At 44.2% G+C, this 8076-nt stretch overlaps 1 long non-coding RNA gene across 1 annotated transcript; it reads left to right on the top strand.

Annotated features, from left to right (window-relative positions):
- Positions 1 to 613: 613 nt before the first annotated feature.
- LOC142474978 (uncharacterized) lies at positions 614 to 7654 on the top strand. Its single transcript, XR_012790654.1, has 3 exons — positions 614 to 739; positions 5526 to 5670; positions 7545 to 7654. It is a non-coding gene; the product is annotated as an uncharacterized LOC142474978 (long non-coding RNA).
- Positions 7655 to 8076: the final 422 nt, after the last annotated feature.

Raw genomic sequence — 8076 nt, 5'->3', positions numbered from 1 at the left:
TTTTCCACCTTCTCTGTCTGTGGTTTGGCAGCGGTGGCAATTTTAGCATATCTGTCCTGTCCTCCTGGCGACGGTGCCCAGAGGTGATGTGTACCAGGTAAGAGTATAAATGGGAGAGAGGGGAAGTCACGGATGGGGTGGTGAGGTGGCGAGGTGGTGAGGGAGTCAGGGGGGGTGGTGAGGAAGTGAGACACCGGAGGGTTGGGGGGGGGCGAGGGCACCGGAGGGGTGGGGGGGGCGAGGACACCGAGGGGAACGGGGACACCGGAGGGGGGGGGGGGCGGGGAGTGGGATAAGACAATAACATAGCACAGTTTAATTGTTTAAATGTTACTAAATATTCTAGGAAGCCTTAACCATGGCTTTGACGGGATCACTAGGACAAATACCCTGTGGGACAGCAGATGCAGGGGGAAGGAGGCTACTCACAGTTCTCGATCTTTTGCCATTTTGGTGCAATCCCCCCCAACCGGAGAAGGGGCCCGCTCTCACGGACCAACAGGGCCCACGAGCCCTCGGACCTCCGATCCGCCACAACAGATCAGTTAGATCAGGGTGTCTTAACAACCGGGCAATTCCAACTCAAATTTTTCTTTTTCGCCGGAACAGGCACCGCCGCGGTCAGCTCCCTCCATCACAGGGTCCTCGCATCAGTTAAGCCGCTCTTCAGTGGTGATCAGCACGTGTGTTGGGTGGTTCAGCTCCTGCTGCGGAGGATGTCAGTCGAGCCTCGGCAAAGGTAAGCAGCAGGTAGAGGCAGGTCCTCAGCTGGTCGCTTAACTCCTGGTCTCCCTCTGGTTTGTCAGGGCCGTTCTTCTCGCTGCTCCGACGGCCCTCTCGTCTGGACCCTCTGTCTGATGTTGTGTTTGCTGTGGGTCGGGCGTCCATGAGGCTGGCGGTGTCAGGCCCAAGGCCCTCACATACAGGGCCATATCTTCAGGGTACCTGATCGTTAAGTATTTACCCCCGTGGCTTGCTGTCAGCTTAAACGGGAAACCCCAGCGATTACTTGATCTCGTTGTCCCGCAGGAATGTAGTCAGGGGTTTAATTTCTTTCCTCCTGGTCACTGTTGTTCGTCGCTAAAGATTTGTAGGGATTCATCCATATAGGTAAGCAATTCTCTCCCTCTGCTGGCCACAATTATTTTTTCTTTGGTTGTGTAGCTGTGCATTCGCACAATCACATCCCGTCTTCTGTTGGGATCTTCAGATCGCGGTCCCAGCGCTCTGTGTGCACGATCCATTTCTAGATCTTTGTCCTCTATTGAGTCACATATTGATTTGAACAGGGCCACCAGGTTTTGACGGAGGAGGCCAGGAAGAACCTCCTCTGGGATATTACGTATTCGCAAGTTTTGTCTTCTATCCCGGATCTCCTGGTCCTCCATACCGTCTTTGATACGATGTATTTCTTCCTTCAACCTGAAAATCTCTTCTTCCGCTCCTGTTTGGCGCAGGGAAGTCTCCCCCATTTTATCCTCCAGGCTTGTTGTCCTCTCCGTTAGGCCAGAGTTCTGTTGCGTGAGATCTTGCACTGCCGTTTTTATCTCAGCCTGGAGTGAGGAGTATAATTTTGAGTGCATGGAGGCCATAAGCTCTTCCATATAAGCTCTTGTGAGAGGTTCTTCCACTGCTGTGGTTTCCTTGGCCCGTGCTCCTTTCCCCTGAGCTACCTGGATGCCTCGTATGCCGCTGCCATCTTGGATTTCGGCCGGTGGCTCAGGGCTCCTCTGCTGCGGGGAGAAATATTTTGAAACTGCTTGGTTTGCGGTCCTTTTTTGTTGTTTTGACATGTCTCCCTTGTTGCTTTAGTAGGGGGATCACAGTTGGTTCCACAATTTCGGGTGGAAGGGCGAGTATTTCTTCTGTTAAGCAGGTGAGTCCGCGGAGCTCTCACACTGCACCTCCATGTCGGGTGACGTCACCGGAAGCCTCTCAACCATTGCTAATTCTAAACATTATTTACTTGTCTAACTTAGAGAGCACCTTGATGTCAACCTTTTTAAAATATTGTGAATCATTGCCTAAAAGAATTGAGAAGTTGCTCTGTATTAAATCTGCAAATCAACAAATCCCCTTCATTCCATTGTCACGATGGACCCAGCTTATTAAGACTTTTAATTACCGGGATCATTGATTGAGCAAGCAGAGAGATAAAAATAAATTGTTTTTATTCACCTAATGAACGCACACAACTACTGTATGTTACACAAAAATACAGTAAAAAGACACACTTACTTTGGAAACTGGGATAACAAAACGTATCTTTCCTAATTGCAAACACACAGCAAAATATTCCAGGCTATGTCTCCTTCCTGTAGCCTCTGGCTGTTGAATTCTGGTAACTTATTCTCTGAGAGATTTAGATGATTTACTCAGAGCTGGAACTTCTCAAATGGGACTGAATCTCAGGTGAATCACACAAGATGGAACTGATGGACTCATGAAAAACTTAAATGGATCTCTAACAGTAGAACTGATGAATCTTGAGCGGGGTTCAAATCTGTGATGGTGATAAAACTACTCTTCACCCCACCCCTGCTTCTTGATGTTACAGCAGAGAACACCTTCCCCATGGCCTGCACCAGCTTATAATACCTTCAAAACCCTATCTGGGTAATGGGGAACCAATCTTGTCTTGGGAGCCAAATTCTGCCCTATTCCAGGATTGCCAGTAGTCCTGGTAAGCGGGCAACAAGCTTCACCCACGTCCCCCCGCTTAGCATGCCTGGCCAAACCCACTTTGCTCAGTGATAGAATATCTGGTTCTGGTCAAAGAATCCCCCCAGTTGCTGGCCAGCTGTTTAACCCCTCTGAAGCTCTAACTTTTGTATACATCTTGGAGTGCATCTCCCCAGGGTCGCTTAGAAGCCAGGCCTTCGGTTATGCATACCTGCCCCCTGGAATGGTGGGTCATAAACTAGTAGGGTGAATCTTTTAACGTATCCTGTCCCCTGCCTGTCATGTAACACCCCCACCCCCACCTCACATAACTAAAGGTACGTACACAAGGGCTATGCCCGTTTATGCATTTACACACATGGTATTATTAATAAAATCATAACAGTCTACATGTCTCTCTCCTAATCTTTCCATACAACAAATTAGAACATTAGGACATTCCTTCAAACATATCAAGCTTGGGGGATGGTTAACCCCCATTCTCTTTTCCCTTATTCAAAAACATTTTCACCATACTTCATACATTATATGATTTTCCCCCTGAACCCTATTTTAATCAAACAAACCTCCGTCTTATACCTGGCTGGAGTGTGGGGATATACATTAACCCCTTGTGCCCCATTTTACCTTTTCCTGCTCTGTGCTGAAGCAGGGCGTCCCAGCACCTCTGGAAACTGTAAAACATAAATGGCAATTGTCTCATATTTTGCACACAGTCACAGTAATGCATACACAATGCCCGGGCCCAAGAGCTGACACTCTAGGACCCCAAAACACAGGACAGAGGTAACCAAGTGGACTTGACCTTTATTATAAGCCTGGTTCTCCCTTCCCCCACCACATCCATCTTTTCTCAAATTCCCACAAATTTCTTAAGAATTTAGCAAAATCCTCTGTGAAGGGAACTCAGAGTGGTTTGCAAATGTCTAGGTCTATATGAGTTAATGTAAAATGTATTAAAAGCATTTTCTGCATGAAACTGCATCAAAGTTTCTATTTAAGCTTCTTACTCTTTTAAAGCAAGTCTGTTAGATAAAGATCCATAACCTGAAACAGCTTTAATTGTGGATTATAGGAAAAGGGAGAACATTATTAACCCAGGTGCAATTTTTTATGTATCCCATTATAATGAGTATCTCTCTCACTCCTCCTCCTCCTGCTGCATACTGTAGCACCATCCCCCAAGCTGGTACACATTGGCCTCTAAACTACTGAATAAAGTGTAAAAGTACTAATGCTATTGGGACTCCCCATTGAAGTCTATGAGGCTTTCATGCGATAGCACCATATCAGTACAATTACAATTGCTAGAGTAAGGACCATGGAGTGAAACAGAGGAAAAATCACATTAATTGCCTTTTTTTTATCTGAGTAAATAGACCTTTAGGTGTTTGGAAGGAAAAATCTAGCCCTGAACCTCATTTTATTTATTTGTATAAATGTATTTAAGGTTACATATTGATTACTTTAGCAAGCCCATGATATTTTCAAATCTGTTGTATCGCATTCATTTTCAGAATGTCACTTTCCTAGTAACATCTCCATTTTTATTTTGCAACCCTCAAGCCTCACTTATTTATGTACAGTATTTGAAAGTTGACATTAACTCATTTTGGTCCATGTTTACCCAGTAGAGTTAAGCCAGAAGCCACAGTATGGCAAAGCGAGACACCTTATGTCCCGTTCAAGTGAATGGATTCTAAGGTGTTACGGTGCTGTATTGTGTCTTATGGCTTAGCCTTGCATAGTATATGTGGCCCTTAGTGCATAAATACGTAGTTCGATTAAGATACCTCAGGACCATGTTCAGCCACAGTTATGTTCTATCTATCTATCTATCTATCTATCTATCTATCTATCTATCTATCTATCTATCTATCTATCTATCTATCTATCTATCTATCTATCTATCTACAGTAGAGGCAACTCTTATTCGAACAAAAACCAGTGGCAATTTCCCAAAAAACCCAGGAAACACCCAGGTACATTCTGAATACATGCCTTAAACTTTCCTTAAACTAGCCCCAGCATTTCTGCATTGATTAATGGCCTATCAGATTAACAGCGGGGGTCCCTGGCAGTCCCATTCAAACTGAATTGGACTGCCAGGGATCCCTGCTGTGTTAATCCTATGGGTCGTTAGTCAATGCAGAAATTCCTTAAACGTGCCTCAAACTAGCCCAGAACATACCCAGCACATACCCAGCACATACCCAGAATGTAACCCGGCTAGTTTACAGCAAATGTTAGAATAAACGTTGCCTCTACTGTATCTATCTATCTATCTATCTATCTATCTATCTATCTATCTATCTATCTATCTATCCTATTTATGTCAGCTCCTAATGGGAAGCACACATCATTGAGCTAGCAGGATTCCAAGGACATTTTAAATTGGGCTACATCTGTATAGGCTGAGAAAATTCCATCCATGGGCCCACAAAGATACTCGCGTGCTCCTGACTCCTCCCCATGACTCCTCCCCCGCTCATCACACTGCTGTTTTTATTGGTTGCTGAAAATAGAGATCCACGGTTTAATTCTGTACGTGCATTAATTCTTCACATGGCTCTTGAGCTTCTATTCCAATGACTATATCCTCTCTTTCCTAAACTCTTGCATGAAACCTTACTACATTACCTTTATCTTCCTGACTATGCTAAAAAGATTTGCCCTTTCTGTGCCTAATTTCTTTAACTTCACTTAAAAATGAGCGGTAATGCCACAGTAAAATGTGTTAATGTGAGTTAAACCATGCTAGTAAGCTGACGGTTTTGTTAACCCATGCTCTCATATTTCTCTCTTTACCTTCTTTCTATCCATTATTTTTCGATTTAAAGCAGCAGTCAATGCGGATCGCCCATTTCAATTGAAAATATATCCTTATTTTTGAAATCTGATGCTTCGATCGGGAGATATGAGCAGTTCAAGTATTAAGTGTCCAGAAGATCAAAATGGAGCTCTCCCCAGAGCCCAGTGCCATCTGAGGTTAGTAGGTAGACTCAGACACTAATGATTAAGGGGGAAAAAAAAGTTAACTCTAAAAAAAAAACTTTAATTAAAAGCGCATTCATAGATCAGGGACAAAACTCTAGCATTATATGAGTTAGGCCTGGGACATAGTGAGTTTTAAGCTCGCTGAGGCGGGCTGAGCCCCGCTGAGCAGATGAACAAAGCCCCTGCATCTGTCATCAGCGTGGCTATAGTTTCTCCCTCCGCATGCGCGCTGATGCGTGCGGAGGCCGAGAAACTTTGCCGAGACAGGCAGGTTTCAAATTTTCCGCTCGGGGAAGCGATGTGAGCGGTCACGTGACCGCTCACATCCAATGGGAGCCAGGGACTAGCCTCGTCTCCTGCTCTGCCTCCTGGCAAGCCTCCGCTCCGCCTCTGGTCCGCCCCCGCAATCGCCCCGCCCCCTGAGCGCACTCACTGCCTCGCCTGCAAGGACAGGAAAAAGCTCAATTTTGGAGCAGGCGAGGCAGAGCAGGAGCGCGGCTCAGCGCGGTTTGCTCACCTATGTCCCAGGCCTTAGACTCACATAGACTTTTGGGGGGGATTGCCGCTTTAATTTGGCCCCACATTCTCTTTCCTTTGTTAAAAAAAAAAAAAAAGGCAGAAAAGGAATGAGGAGACTTTGAAATGTTACTTTATGCAACTTCACCTTTTCATACTTTGGTTATACACTTCACATTGGAATTCGAATGTTTCCCTGGTGTTTTTCTCCTTTTTTAGCAAGACGCACATTTTTATTCCATTTTTTTTTTGGACATGCATAATTTTTGTTTATTTTTGTTTTATTTTTGTTTCACCCTCTACTATTTTTCCTGAGGCTAATAAATTACCAACTGTTACTTGAACAGAGTAGTTTGCTCAGACGAAATCTAAGATACAAAGAACATTTATACACAAAGTCATTTTCTTCTGTAGAAATAAAAATAAACGTGCAGCACTCCAATTTGTTCCTGACAAGTGACCAGTCATAAACAGCAGAAAGGGATTTCCGAAACCAACCGTATTCCATGCAATATATATTTATTATTTTTCCCGGTGAACACACATTTGTAATTGAGCTGTTGTAAACCATAACAAATTGTTCCATGAGACAAAGGTCACTGTTAAGTGCACGGAGAACAGCAGACCATTCTGTAGCAAAGAATAGTTGATAACAGGGGCAGCCACATCAGGGAAAATATTATCAGAGTTTAAGATTATTTTCCTTAGCTACTCTGAGGTATATGTCTCAAGCCTTTATAAACGCTGTAAAATTAGTACTAATGCAATCATTTACAATATGTTTCACTGTATAAAAATACATACTGGCAGATTCATTAAGCACCAATACGGGTTAGTAAACCCAATCCAGAGTTGACTTGAATGGTACAGTGGCGACCAACTTTATTCTTACTTGGCTAGCGACGCGAATTTCAGAAGATCCCGGTGATGTGCGGTTTTGTGTCGTTTTCTCCCTGGGTGTATAGCGTTATTTTCGCGGCTGTGATTTAAGCATTTTATTCCCGCTGGCTGCAATACTGCAATGCTGTGTAAAAACGCATGGGGGCGTTTGCGAGCTGTTGTCTCTGAAGTCTAATACCTTCGCGGTTCAACCTACAGTACACAGTCTGTGCGTGCGCGCGCAGTAATAGTAAAATTGCATATTTAATTTATTTTAAAGTACAGTACTGTACATGTTCGGACCCTGTTGGGGTGAAGTGAGGGGGTTCCTAACATCTGGTGGAAAATGAATTTTAATTCTATGGTGAGTACTGTCTTGTTGCCGTATTATTTTGGTGGGGCTGGCTGGGTACTTCTTTAGGGGGCTGACCATTACTGTACATTAAAACGTTTCTTTTTCTTTTCCTCAGAAAAGAAAACGGCTAATGGGGGGATTTCGATGGATAATATTGTACTGTATGCTGATGTTTTCCGGCCGTTCAGTATACTGTGTAATAAACCCGAATAAATAAAACTATGCATTTATTCTACATGTTCAGTATCGTTTCATTATGTGTCTTCCACAGTATACTGTACAGTGGTATACAGTGCCCAACATCTATGGGCAAAAAGAATTTTATTCCTAGGTGCCCTAGAACAGAAGTTCCCACGCCAATTGCCCGTGAACTTGACCGCGGCCCTAAGTAGTTCCCACGCCAATTGCGCGAATATAATGTAAAATAACCCGTTCTGTGGGTCTGAGCGAGTTGAAATTTACCTGGTCCTCATGCGGGAGGACCCTTGCCATAGTAGCAAAATATCAGCCATGCACGATCCCCGGAACCGGAGGTACCAAAAGACAGTTTAAAAGCACATTACCAAAGTGGCTTTTTTTCTGCCATGCAAGTCAATGGCAGAAACCTAAACTTTAACATCACCCTGACTCAGTTCTGTTGCCACGAG

The sequence above is a fragment of the Ascaphus truei genome, unplaced genomic scaffold (assembly GCF_040206685.1).
Source record: "Ascaphus truei isolate aAscTru1 unplaced genomic scaffold, aAscTru1.hap1 HAP1_SCAFFOLD_1033, whole genome shotgun sequence".
NCBI lineage: Eukaryota > Metazoa > Chordata > Amphibia > Anura > Ascaphidae > Ascaphus > Ascaphus truei.
Note: the sequence above shows the minus strand (reverse complement) of the source record. Positions and strands in the feature narration are given on the sequence as shown.